This window comes from Juglans regia, chromosome 1 (assembly GCF_001411555.2).
Source record: "Juglans regia cultivar Chandler chromosome 1, Walnut 2.0, whole genome shotgun sequence".
Taxonomy (NCBI): Eukaryota; Viridiplantae; Streptophyta; class Magnoliopsida; order Fagales; family Juglandaceae; genus Juglans; species Juglans regia.
The window spans coordinates 19,504,179-19,519,659 of NC_049901.1; positions in this window are offsets into that span (position 1 = coordinate 19,504,179).

Here is a 15,481-nt window from a genome sequence, read left to right on the forward strand (position 1 = left end):
TTTTTCTTGGGTTGAGATTGAGACAGATTCTCAAATCCTAGTTAACTGGCTCATTAAGGGGGATTGTAATATCTGGTATTTAGAAGATTATTGGGATAAATTACATGTTTATTTGAATTGCATGGAGTATAGAATAAGACATGTTGTTCGGGAAGGTAATGTCGTGGCTGACCTTCTTGCCAAGTGGGGAGTTGGTAGCTCTAATTTGGATTGATCTGAAGATCATTTGCTATGTAGTAATCTCAGAGATTTTCTTCGCATGGATAGAATTGATCTCCCTTATTTGTGGATTTCCTAAAGAGTTTCCTGGTATGTATTTTTTTCTGCTTTATTTGTTTCGTTAATCCTTACTTGCATGTGTTTTGTTTGCAAGTTTAATTGTTTTGTCTAGGGTTGGCATTTCAAAATATAGTTTTGGCCTATTGTATTTTTTATTAAATCTCTGTTTTGTAATTCAAGATGTCTTAGTCTTTTTTATTCTTGAGTTTGGTCTTTCTTGATTATAATATATCCTCTAGGAATCTTGCTATAACCATGATTTTCCTCCGTCACAAGTGAAGCCTATCAATAAAATTGGCGTACCGTCCTCTTCTTGAAAAAAAAAACAAGTTTTTATGTATTTCAAGAAAATTGAAAACAACAATAAAATCTATGTGAGTATACCTCAAATACAAACCAAAAAAGTGATTTTTGAGCACTAAGCATTCCCTACAAGAGCAAAAAAGAGAAACAACATTAGTAGAGTATAGAAAAAATGCATATTCAAACTATAAAAAAAAATAAAAATTAAAAAAAAAAATCTCATTTGTTTGAAAGAAAAAGTAACTATTCTCATTCCCTACTTCCCAAGAATATCCCCAAAATTTTTCCATTTTTGGTATGCTAGTCTCTCTCTCCCTCTCTCTCTCTCTCTCTCTAAGCTGTAAAATATCTTAGACTTCTTAAAGTTTGGGATGCTTTGTAAACCCATTCACATGGACATTATTTCTGCTCGAACAGGCACTATTCTAGTTCAAACGAAAATTATTCTAGATCAAACACATTATTAGTGTTCGAACTGGTTTGGTACCATTCGAACAAAATTAACACAATTCGAACAAATATGCTAGTCTGTTCAGACGAACAATCAATTTTAGGGACGAATGATTTTGTCCCTAAATATTACTGTTCGAACAATAAATTATTGTTTGAGCGGTAATTACAAATCGGGTAGTTTTTGGGATGAGATTTGGATTTTGTGCTAGAAAAAGAAATTCCGTCCTAAAAAACATTCATCCCTAAAAATCAAATTTGTTGTAATGATTCATGCTAACTAGCTACTAGAAAATACTATAGTTGAATCGAAATACAATATTCTTTTCGTTTTGTAGTTATATGGATCCTTGACATTATATGAATATATCGGTCACTCTAAGCGTGATCGCTTCACCTTGATCATGATCTATTTGATCTCATCTTCTTCTTCTGCTGCTTTTTCTGTAACCAAACTTTTTATCATAGCCCAATATATTCAAGACATTATGTTCATGCTAATTAAGAAACATGGCTTATTATTTGGGTAAAATGAATGTCTAGTGGAGGATAAGCAATTAATATGTGAATACAAAGCAAATGGAAAATTAAAACGCCATTTTTTTTTTAAAATGAAACTGATCTTTATTAATGTTGAAGACTTACAACATCTCACTTAAAATAGTGGAATGAATACATTGAGGATAATCCTCCAAATCAAACAAGTTTTGATCAAAATTGAGAGCATCTTTAGCAAGGTAAGAAGCAGCTATATTAGCACCTTTGTTGGTATGTGTCACTGACCAAGAGGCGAAAGAATTTAGAATTCTCCTTGCATGTTCTATCAATAAACCCTTTAAGCTTCAATTTGATTTGTTCTTCTTCAACAAGCTCACCACTTGCAATGCATCACCCTCTACAATGATTTGTGTTAAGCCCATTTCTTTGCAAAAAATAGCAACTAACACCAGGGCATGAGCTTCTGCATCAAATGAGTTTCCACTCAGACTTTTGGTTCTTAAAAGTGCCAATGACCTGTCCCTTAAAGTCCCTAGTAATCACACCTATGCCAATTCTTCCTTCCACACTATTTACAACAGCATTCTAGTTCAATTTGTATACTCCTTCCCTTGGTTTATGCCACTTAGGTTGCACAGGTGCCATTTGAATGGATCTCTTCTGAGATGGTTGTCTTGAACTTTTAAATAACTCCAATTCATCACTAGCCTTTTTGAGCAAAAGAGTAGGATGTTTGAAGCCCTTCCCATGTGAAAACTCATTCCTTATGGTCCAAATCAATCTCGATATTATAGCAGCCTCCTCAAGTTCCTCTTGTTTGAGAAGATTAACCATATTGTTCCAGATATATATCAAGAAACAAATCAATGTGGCATACTATCTTTTGGACTTTTCTACAGCTCTGGCTCCACACATCTCTAGTAGCACCACACTCCCATAAAACATGTCCTGAGCTCTCAGGCTCCAATCTACAAATGGGGCATAAGCTGTCCTCAACCACTTTTCTTTTCCTTAAATTGGATAGAGTGGAGAGAGCTTCACTGCAAGCCCTCCAAATAAACATCTTTACTGCATTTGGAACGTTCATTCTCCACACTATTTTCCAACTTTCTTGACCCACCCTCCCATTCGATGATTCTCCCTCATTACTAGTCTCAAGCTCTCTATGGTGGTGATAAGCCATTCTGATAGAATACTCGCCATCTGTAGTATGTAACCATACCAGTTTATGCTTGTTATGTCTACTTTCCTTATAAATAAAACGTCATTTATTATGCTTATTATATGTCTACTTTCTCATAACAGTTTGCTTCCCAATCTTTGTATATATATGTTGAACATCATGCATTGGCATAGACAAGGAAATCGATGGATTATATCAAAATATATATATATTTATATCAGGAAATAATAAAATTGTTCACTTGCATATAGAATTTTGGGTGAGAGCAACAGCCACCAAAAGAAATCTCAATTTGCCTGAAGTACTTGACACTACAAGAAAAAAGGCTAATTGCGGCGATTTTTCATCTGTCGCAAATAAAATCGCCACAATTGGTCATTTTTAACGGCAATTTTATTTTTCATCGCACAGAATAAACAACGCCTTTTGTTTTGCTAGGAGTAGATCACTATGCATCTCAATTGTAGTGATTTTTGTAGATACTGTGGCAATTTATTTCGCTAAAAATTTAAAAAATTCTTGCGACGGGCAAACAATCATTGCAATTCATCTCTGGGGCACCAAAACTTACGGATTGTTTAATTTTCCCCCCGAAGCGTAAACACATTCCCTCTCTCTTTTTTTTTTTACTCTGTTCTTCCCCATCCCCGAGTACCTACGATCGGTATGATACCCACCCTCTCATCAGTGGCCATTGTTTCCAGCCTAAAATCGGAGATCACTTCGCCTGTTTCCTTTGCACGAAAGCCACTCAAGCCATTTGCTCCCATTTTTATGCCCTAGTGTCTGTTTCCTTCGCACAAAAGTCGTATAGGTCGTTTCTCGTCGACGCAGCACCACTCAAGGCAGGCAAAGAGAAGCCATTGAAGAAGCTCAAAGATGGTGGCGCCTTATTGCAGCCGAGGCCCAACTCAAGGTCCCTCCTCCTCACCTACCCATCTAATCTGACCAAATCGTGATCCCCTTTGTGTGTTTTAGCTTTTTTTGTGCTTTTTTTTTTCAGATTCTCTAATTGGTTTGTGATTAATTGTTCATAAACCTCAGATTGATTGTATGGATAAGAAAACTCATTTTTTATCTGATTTATTAATAAATTATTAGTTAGGCTCTATTTATTGCTTGGAAATAAAATCGTCCCATTTCACTTTGAAATTGGGTTTCTTCACAGTAGTAACCTGTAGCAGCACCAGCCCATCACAGCAGCACCAGCACCAACACCAACACCAGCACATCCTGCCGTGAGTTTGGAAAAATAGGTAAGGGCGTTTGAAATTTTTTTTACTGTGATGTTGGTTGAATTTGTATATTTTTCTCATTTATGTCCATGTGTTTTTAGACAATTGGATTCTCTAACATAGTATATAACATTTTCTTTTATTTGGAAATTTCGATATAGTGTGTGTGTGTGTGTGTGTGTGTATATATATATATATATAAGCAGCAGAAATGATAAGACTGAAGAAGAAGAGAAGGAAGAGAAGCAATCAGAGTATGCACAATTTTATGCAGGCGGTTAAACCAACCATATGCATGTATGCAATACACAAATAGATTGATGAACAAAATAACATTAATATGATATTATAAACATAAAGCTTAGTAAAATTACAAAGCTTTTAAAATAGGTAGTGCAGATTTGCACTTACAGAATTGGAATAGGTTGAGAGCAGAATATGGTGAGAGGTATAGAAGGTAGAATGGCACAAATGGGCTCTACCTAATTCCGAATCAAGGTTCTCCTTTTATAAAATACGGAGTTTCTGTTTACAATTATTAAAGTAAGCAGTAAAAATAAATTTGTGAGTGAGCAGTGAATACTATTTAGGCACGGGCACAGTTTGGCACAGTTTGGTTGTCAACTTTATGTCACCAGCTGTCTCTGTGGGCGGCTGCTTTTGGCATATAGTGACAGTGCAGGAGTCATTATTGTGTTTTAGGTGGGTCCGTTGAGGAATCTGCTTTCGGCACAAAATGACAAATCATCAAATGAGAGCTTTGTCAGTCTTCTTTGAACTCAAGTAGTAGTCAGTAATCAGATAATCTTGGGGTATCTTCTGAATCGTGACCAAATACATTACTGTATGAAGCCTCTGATGATGCTTCTGAATTGTTATCTTGTTCAGAATCATTACTTAGAGACTTTGACAGTTATTTTTCCAGTATCTTGATTAAATCCTTTTTATTAAGTCTATCAAGAATATCAGTATTTTTTTTAGTCTTTGAGGATGAGCTGGTAGCTTTTCCCCGTCTAGAACTGGTTGGTGAAGCAGGGGCCTAGATTAATGGATATCTAGGAGCAGTTGATCCGGAACTGATCGGTGGAAATTCTTCTTTGTCCTGTAGGTCAGGTGCAGCTTGAGGAAAATCCTTGATTATTCGATCAATGGTTTTTTGTACATAGGCGAACTTATCCCACCACTTTGTGTAGTAAGAACGGTCCATGATGTCAGCATTCCTTTCATAATTTCATTTAAAAATCAAAGGCAATTTGTAGGATTTGCAAAAATGGAGGGAATGAGAAAATTTTGCTAAATGTCGGTCTAGTTTAGGACCAACAATCAGGGTAAAATGTTTGAATGCTCTGAAGAGCATATAAGGGAAATTCTTTGGAATTAATCCAAATTGGTTCCACTATTGGAGAAACCAGAAAGGAAAACTTCCTTTGAATTTGACATCAAAATTAATGAACCAGGAGTGGCTCATATTAGGTACCTGGAAAAGCACAAAATGATTCCAAGCAGTGATGTAATCATGGTAATTAAAAGAAGTGTCTGTATCAGAGAGTTGTTTAGAAGTAGAGAGGTTGGTACCCCATTCTTCCTCAGTGATAACTCGAAGGATATAGGCATTTTGATAAATCAGTTTGATTGAATTATTTTTGTCATAAATGGGTTTTATGACAATGGAATTCATGAGGATCAAAATACTGGAATAAAATTGGAGATTTTTGGAAGAATCTTCTGGAATCCAGTAAAAATTAGGTGGAAAATATGAAGAAGCAATTTTGAAGTTATCTGTATACATAGTCCTATTAGGTTCTATGTAGAACAGATGGGTAACAAAATGTTTATTCAAGTAAATAGATTCTCCTTTTGGAAGGAAAAATTGGGAAGAAGCAGGGGTATTTACCTTTGATGCAATTGCCTTTGCATATGGTTCAAAGGACATAGAAACCGTTGATGCAAACGTCGCTGGTTGCACAAATTTTTCAAGAGGTGTGAACCTATTGGCAATGTCTAGGGCAGTCGACACAGGGGTTTGTGCCGGCTCATTTTTTATCAGCTTTTGGCTGGGGATTGGAGGAAGTATGTTGGTCTGTTTTTCTTTGCCTTTTTTCTTGCTCATGATTGGGTGTCTGCAAGAATTCACAGGTAAGAAAATTAGGAATATAATTTTTTACGCCTTTGTTGTATTCAATATCAAAATAAAAAACACTTAAAATAGCTTGCCAGCATGCAAAAATATGTTTTGATGCAATGTTTTGAACATCTTTTTCTAAAACAAATTTAGTACTTTTGCAATCAATCCTTAGTAGGAATTTCTTATTAAGTAGGTCAGATTGGAATTTAAAAATACATAGTACTGTAGATAAAATTTCTTTTTTAATAGTACTATATTTTTCTTGTGCAGGGTTCCAGACTCTAGAATGGAAGCGAACAATTTGTTTAGAAGAGCCTGGTGAAACATATTGTTTCAGAATGCCGCCATTACCAATGTCAGAGGCATCTGTTTCAACAATTTTGAATGAATCAGAAGTAGGGATACCAAGACACGGAAGAGTTTTGACATGTGTCTTGATTTTCCTTACCAGAGCAGTATATATTTCTGTCCAAAGAAGAGGATTGGAAAGGAGTCATTTGAACAAAGGACGACATTTTTTCCTCATATCCTTATAGAAATCAGCAACATAATTGAGAGATCTTAAGAACCTCTGCAATTATTTTTTATCAATAATGACATCAAGAAATTTGTTAGCAAATTCAATGGCTCGTTGGATGGGCCTGATTTTACCTTCAGAAATATCATAACCAAGGAATCTAATCTTGGTTTGGAACAATTTGATCTTTTTCGCTGAAATGACAAGACCATTTAATCTAATGATGTCAAGAAACGAATGCAAATGTTTCCATCAATAGATTTTGAGAAAACAAGAACATCATCTATGTAGACGATGGTAAACTGGGTGAACAAATTAAAAATGTTGTTCATGATATTTTGGAACTCACTAGGGGCATTTTTTAGGCCAAAGGGCATCACATTCCACTCGTAGTGACCAAAAGGGGTAACAAAAGCAATCTTATACTTATCCGACTCTGCTATCTGGATTTGCCAAAACCCGGACTTTCAGTTAAATTTGGAGAAAACTATAACATCACTTAACCTATGAATCAAGTCATTTCTGTTTGGAATAGGGTACCTAATCCACTCTAAGACTTTATTCAAAGGTTTGTAATTAATAACTAGACGAGGGGTTCCTCTTTCTAGCTCAGCATTTTTCTGGACATAGTATTTGCTTGGGATTAATCCTTCCTGAATACAGTTCAGGTCTGACCCGAAGTCAATCATAGCAACTACAGAGAAATGAAAATCACGGGAAACAACAATAGTAACCCTTGAAAACCATTTTGGAGGAATAGTTTGACGGATCAAACATATTTGATTATCAGAGGTCAGTTCATGTTGACTTGAACCAGAATCATTTGTTTGTTCATTGTCAGAAGGAATGTCTTGATCAAGTTGTTTATCAATTTTAAATAACAAAAATTCTTGTTTTAAAACTTCATTTTCAGATTTAAGGTTGTTTACCTTAGATCTGAGTTCAACAAGTTCTTTTTTAATAGAATTTATTTCATGTTGTAAATCAGAAATGGAAATCTCTTTGGATTTTTTCTTTTGAAATATCTCCAAGGTTTCTTGAAAATTAGTCATTTACTTAGAAGTCTCAGGTTTTTGACGAACCATCGTCTTCTTTAATTTAAGAAGATATTTTTCTTTAAGTTCAGGATTAGTAATTTGAGAAATCAAGCTTAACAAGAGATTTTCTTGTTCTTCAGCCTTTGTCAAGACATTGATTGTCTTACCAAGAGGCTTACAACAAGTACTATTATAGTTGCAACCCAGCTTTGGACCAGTAGGATTAGGAGATTCAGTTTCAAAGTGATATTCTGAATCACTAGAATTGAATTCAAGGATATCCAATGATGAAGATGAGCCTATTTCTAGGAGTCGAAATAGTTCTTCTTTATCATGGCTATCAATATCCAACTGATTAAGCTTCTTTTTCAGTTTCTTGGCTTTCTTGGAACATTTATCTGCAAAATGCCCAATCTTGCCACAATTAAAACATTTTTCTTGTAAAGATTCTTTAGAATTCTTTTTCTTAGAAAATGATTTGGGAAAAGATTTTTTGTAGGTTTTCTTATAAAATTCATCATGGGGTTTTCTCCTTAAACCACCATGAGGTTTAGAAAACTTATGCTTTCTTTTGGATGGAGCAATAGAAGGAAGGCCAAATTGTTTACAAAAAGTTCTCATTTCATATTTGGCTTTCTTACTATTTCTCATCTGTTCACAAAGCATTCTTTGATCATTACACATACTAATGCCAAATTTCTTAATTACACTGAAAATATCACCATAGGTGTAATTTTTGTAATTGAGGAACCCAGAGACATCAATAAGTTCTTCCTTCACTTTGTAGGCAAACAAGCGAAGTAATCCATCAATAAATTTCTCCTTCCATTAAGGCTTTTGACTATCGTCACGAAGCATTACTCGAGAAGTAAAAACATCTTGATACCATCTATAATCTGACATCTGATGACATCGCAGATTATTTAACTGGTCGCTTACACGACTGGTTATGTTTGATGGTGTTCCAATAAAATGCTTTAAAATAGTATAAATCAAAGTATTAACTCCGTCAGGATGTGTCATCTCGATAGTTTCATAAAAAATAGGTAACCCTTCATGATTACGCTTAACAGCGTTCTGGATGGTTTCCTTAGCTTCATTGGTTAGGTGTTTGTCCCACCATGTCTCAAAACACCGAAAAACCTTATGTTAATATCATAACAATATCAGGTTGTCTAATATTATTGTTAATATAAGCATTTGCAACTAAAAACATTTTACTCCTGGTATTGAGAATTTCTTGTTCAGATAATCCATCAATATTCCATTCGTAAACTTTGTCTACAGAGTAAGAAGATTGGTTTTGAAAAACTTTTTCTTCAAACTGTAAATCAGGGGGAGTAGGCCTTGAATACCAGTTCTTCGTCAGACTCATTGGTTTGGGTCATTTTGAAGAAAATCTGGCTATTTCATGTTTTAAATCAATATCTTGAAAATTTTTTTTGATTGAATCAATATCCTTTTCTACAGATGATTCTTCTGTGGTTTCAACTAGAACAACTTCCTTTTCATTACTGTTTAAAGCACTGGTAGAAGGCTGTTCCTTTTTAAGATCAGCAATCATTCGATCTATTTTTTCCAGAGTTTTGGCCTGAGAGCTTTTAAAATCAATTTTAAGCCATTTCTCTGGTAAAATAATCAAAGATTTTTCAATCTTTTTCTTTGGCTGACCTTTGGGAAGAACCAAAGGATTTTCATTTTTGAAAATAGGATTTGAAGTAAAAATAGGCTTTTCAATATTTTCTTCAATCCTATCTAACTGTTGACCGATCGTGTGAAGGGCAAGGTTTACAAAATTATTCTGATGAATAATCTTTTTTGTTTCTTTTATAACCTTGTCTTTCTAAGGATCTCTGGATACAGTCTCAGGGATTTTGAAAGGAGAAACAGTTACTTCAAATCCTTTAAAAGGAATAAGTACTGTCTCTAAAGGTGGATGACTGGCTTGGATTACAGTCTTGCCTTCTTCCTTGACAAAATCAGTTTTAACAACATTTAAAGTATTTTTTGAAACATAATAATTTTCAACAAAATCAAAGAAAAGAATATGCTTTTGGATTTTATTCATTTCTTCTTTCCATTTGTGCTTGACGCGTTACTTTTCGATTTGTGAAAATTTCACATGATAGGCTTTTCGTCTATCATGGTTTTCAGCAGATCCATATTCTTTAAAAAGAGCAACTAAATCAAATTCAAATGATTTGTTTAAAACAATTAAACTATGATGCACAGGGGCAACATGATCAACTATATCTGAAGCTGTGGGAGACACAGAAGAATTATCTTCTTCTTTGTCAGCTTCATCCTGTATGGGCTTATTACTAGAGGATTCTCCCTCTTTGGTAGTATAATAGGCTGATGTCACCTGTGAGAACGTAGAAAGTCCTTTTAGTTTTAAAACAGGATTAACAGGCTGGGCTGTTTGGACTAAGTCTTTCAGAAATTGTTTGAGATGTTGATCTCACCTGACTTGATTTTCAGTAACAGAACCAGCAAAAGAAGATCGGGATCCAGCAAAAGAATTTCTTCTTAGGCTAGATTGATCAAAACTAATTTTAACAGTCCCGTCAACATATTGCTTGATGTAATCAAGATTACAATCAGCAGTAATGTTTTTGACAGGAGGAACTTCATTTTCCAAAATCCACTCACTAGGAAGAGTTATGTCTCTCCAGTAAATTCTCTTTAGAATTTGAATATTCGCATCAAGAGTATAACTTTGGATTAGGAGAGTGCTACCCGCAGAAGGTTTTGCAATAGCTTTTGGATCTAAATTCGTTTTTAAAAGACGATAATAAATCCAGAAAATTAAAGCAAGAGGTTTACTGCCCTTGATCATGTTATAACCAGATGTTAAAATATTTAAAGTTAAAGCCTTGATAACATGCTAGTCATCAAGTGAAAGAGTTAAATCATGAAAACAATTAAAATGAACTGATCATTCATAAAGAGAGGACTGGATCATTCCAAGAATACTAGTTTCAAATTGGTTGAACCTAGCATCTCGTAAACAGAAAAGCACAGATGCATTAATCCCTTTTCTGGTTAAAGGTTTTGCTGCAATTTGCACAGAACCAACATGCAAGTATTTGTAACCATCTTTCAAATATTTCTCAATATTAGACTTTTGAAAAAAGTAACATTTTTCTTGAGATTTTGAAAGGGCATAAGTTTGTTCGACCGTTCGAACGTTTTGGGAGACATTGAAAGTCTTTTGGACCCAAGAGGTCTGATAAATAGTATTTACTAGAAGCTTAGGGATTTCCTAAGACTCCAGAACAGGGGGAATAGAAATTGCCTCTTCGAAAGAGCAATCTTCTTCATTAACAATGTCAGTTGGTCTGGACGACCTGAAACTAACAGTTGAATTAGTCCTAAACATTCTATCCATTTTTTTGCTAGACAACACCGACCTTCGCACTTCAGGGGCCTGTGAACATCATATTTTACCGATCCAACAACCCAAACTGCCCTCATGCTCTCTCTGACAAACGGGACTTACCAATGGTACTAGACAGACAGAAAAGATACTGAACCATCCAAAGTAAGAACTCAGGGTGGGGGTTGTAGAACAATAAAATAAATGAAATGAAGAGAAGAGAAGTAATTGCAACAATCAGAAACCAAGTCGCTCTGATACAAAAAAATAGCGAAAATGATAAGACTGAAGAAGAAGAGAAGGAAGAGAAGCAATCAAAGTATGCACAACAATTTCAGAATGGACAGGGGCAACAGGAGAGATTCTGTAAGTGCAAAAGAACTGGTTCTCTTCCATACTCTGATTACTTCTCTTCCTTCTCTTCTTCTTCAATCTTATGAAAGGAATGCTGACATCATGGACCGTTCTTACTACACAGTGGTGGGATAAGTTCGTATATGTACAAAAAACCATTGACCGAATGATCAAGGATTTTCCTCAAGCTGCACCTGACCTACAAGACAAGGAAGAATTTCCACCGATCACTTCTGGATCAACTGCTCCTGGATATCCTGTATAAATCTCACAAGAACATACTTCTCAAAGAGCTTTGATTAAAGGGGAATTTAAACCTCACTCAGGACATGCACCATCGAAAGACTACATGCATGAGGTGCCACTAGGGTTATAAAAATGAACTAATTTGATATTGTTTTTACCAATAATTTAAAAAACAAAAAATAATTAAAACTTGACAGATCAATAATAGTGATATATAACAATACTTTTTCAAGTATGAAAATCTCTCCCACCATTCACACATGCAGTGGTAGAAGCTGCTGGGGTGGCAATTTTATCTGCATAAAACTCAATGTGATAATTTATTCGTCCGAATTAATTAGGAGCAAAATACATAAGAGTACAAAGTTTCTGTTGATTATGAGCACAAGTTTCTAAATTCAAAGGTTAGGTGATTAAATGATATAAATATTCTTTTATTGTTTCATATTTTTCTAGTTGGTAATTAAGGCTTTTTTTTTTTTTTTGGTAATACATAATCTTTATAATGAGTGATTACATTTTAGCTGATATTTATCATCTATATTTATCGATGAATTGTTATATAATTTTATTTTAAGCGTGTTCATGTCTTTACCTTATACAGTTATTCTTGGTGCTCTTTTAATTAACTGATGCCAAATAGAACATCTAAAACATCTATTTCTTTTGTGTTTTCCACTTGTGCAAAACCTTACAGATTCATTTTGGATGATACTAATCTTATATGCATGGTTTCTTTCTATAAATCTTCTCCACTCCTTTATGCACTCCATTTTCTATTCACATTTTCAACTTCACTACCTCCATTTCAACTTGGGCCTTTTTTTAAGAAAAAATTAATTATAGAAAGAAAAAGAAAGCAATACTACCAGAGAAAGTCATTACTAAACAAAAGATATTTGAAATTTAATTGACAATTGCTTAAAACTCAGCTTCTTGTTCAAGTAATAAATCAATATCCAACTAGATATATGCACATTAAAGGTCAACGATAAATGTTAAATTTTTGTATGTTTGGCTTCATTTACAATCGATTGGACATGACCAAGAGATTTTTACTCATCTTTCATGTTGGTTTCTATACAGATTGTAATAGTTTACATTTTTTAGAACTTAAAATGCCTGCACACTACTTAGGTATGTTGAGTTATATATTGTGCTTTTCATAAATAAGCATATTTTCTTCACATGGTTGCTCTTTTTTTATTGAATTGATATGTAATAACAATTTTTTTTATATGTCTATGCATTGATAGTAACTCCCCGTTCCCAAAGGTCTGGAGAGTTAACTCTTAATACCTCAAATCAACTTAAATAGTACAACAATAAAATCCAGAAAATCCAATATAATATTAATCAATTTAATCAATCCAAATATCTAAGTTCCTCCATGGGGACAATAAAGAAAATCTCAAAAACATAAAATAAAAACTCTCCAAAACTCGAAATTATCGTTAACTCATCAAATCAAAATACCCGAAACATAAATTCAGTTTACTAACTATGACTCTCAAATAGGCACTTGTACCTGCGGGTACTTATTCCATTCTGATCATCACACCTGCTAAAACTTTCTACTCTTGTTCTCCAGCTGAACCATCAAAATTATCTGAAAAATATATGGAGATAAGGGGTGAGTTATCAACAACTCAATAAGCAGAGGACATATACTAGTGTATAAACATGAGCATTTATAGAATTCAGAATGCAGAACAAAAATATTTTCTTTCAGAATGCAGAATCAGAATAATGTTTTCAAAATGCAGCGTCAGAACATGTTATCAAAAATATCAGAGCGAAAGATTTAGAAATAATTTCATTCAAAATCCCTTTGGCATAGCATAAACTGAAATATCACATCTTATCTTATCATATCAGAACAAATATCATGTTTAACCCCCGTGGTAGGGTTGTGCAAACCCCGGTAGCTAACCGAGTAGCAACAGAATGTGAATCTTCCCCTTATTCATTTTCGGAGCCCCGAGTGCGCACATAGGAAAGACCACGCAGAAAATCACTTTGTTTCCAAAGTGAGTGTACCAAAAACAGAAAAGTTGGTACCAACCCGAACAGAGGCCACAGTTTTACACCCGTGCTAAGGTCAGAACGGAACAGAAACAGAAACAGAATGTTATGCTAGAGGTTTTCAAAAATCACATCAGATCATATCAGAGTACAGAAAATCTTCAGAACAGAACAAAATCATATCACAACATAATTTATGCATAAAATTTCTTATTCGCACTCTTTTCAAAGTTCAGAAACAGAATGTCAAAAATAAGCTCATGTCTACACCAATTATGACAGAAAATAATTTCTCCTTAAACAGAATCTTATGAGTAATGCAGAACAAATAATCGAGGTAGTTCAAATTTCTTTTCAAAATCAAATATGTATATTTTTCAAAAATAAGCTCAATTCATTTTATTTTAATGCAAAGTCTAGAATAAGAACCCTGCTTACCAGGACTTCTTAACATCTCACGAATTTCCTCAAAATGGCCAAACAATTATTAATTGTCACTTATAACATAATAACGTAATTCTCATAAATTTCCAATTAATCACATATTTCGATATTTAATCATAAGTTTCTAAAATAACCTATTTAATTCCTCAAAACCTAAAATTACAAATCATCACTTTCTAAAATCGTCAATGCTATTTTAATAACTACGACTAAAACATTTAAAAGTCAGACCTATTTATTATTGAAAACCAACTATAAAGTTTAATGCTGGATAATATAATTATCCTAAAATATTTTAAAATAAACCATAACTATTTTTAAATAGACTAAAACATATCCAAAATGTAAAAATAACATTACACCAATATTTTTTACTCTTAAAATAAATCTTTACTTAATAACATGTTAAAATACTTAAGCGATTTAAGGTAAGTACAAGTAAAAAATTCGTTAAATAATAATAAACAAATAGCTTTAATCGTAATTTAAATGTTTAAAAAAAATTACACAATTACTAAAATAATTTGCTACCAATAGTACAATTGAAAATCCTATTTATTTTCTATAAAATTTTCTTATACCACCCATATAAACCACGTAAAAACAGACTTAATATAACCAAAAATATCAACTTGAACACATTCAATAATAAGGGTAAAACTGTAATTCCTTATTCAAATACTATGCAAAAATATAAGTTTACGTAGACTGGAAACGCATTCATGCAGTCTAGGTGCAACTATCGGCGAGAACAGAGGCGCGAGGTACTCATCGCAAAGGGAGGAGCTACACGCGACATGGCGAAGAAGGTCACAGTGGTGAGCCACTGAGAGAGAGAGAGAGAGAGATGAGTGAGAGACCTCACGTAGAAAGAGAGAGGGACGGAGAGAGAGCTCGGCGTGAAAAAGGACAAAAACTCACTGTGGAGCAACGAGGCTTGCGACTGTCTGGGGGCTGGGCGTCGACCTGGGTAGTATCTGAAGGTGGAGGCTTGTCCTCCGGCGTCTTTTGATGGCAGTGGCATTGAAGTTGAGGGGGCTGACGACATGACTTACGGTGGGGATTCTTCCCTTGTTTCGACGTGTAAAAACAGAGTCATTCACGTCCCAAAGCGTATTAGCGGCTTGGTGCAGAGGTGCAGGGCAGAGCAGCGGCAATCATGGTGGTTTCCATTGTACATGATGTGGTTCAAGTGTTTCAGGCTGGGCTAGGTCGTGGCAGTGGCTGGGGTGCTGCACGGTTGTCTTCGTGTTGCACTACGGTGCAGTGGGTGATCTCTGCAGCGGCGCCACGAGTTATACCGTGTTGCGTTTCTGGCTTGGCTCGTTTGGGGCAGTGGTTCAAGTGCTGCACGACTGGCTATGGAGAAGGGCTCACGGTGTGGGGGAGAAGTGGTTTATGGTGGC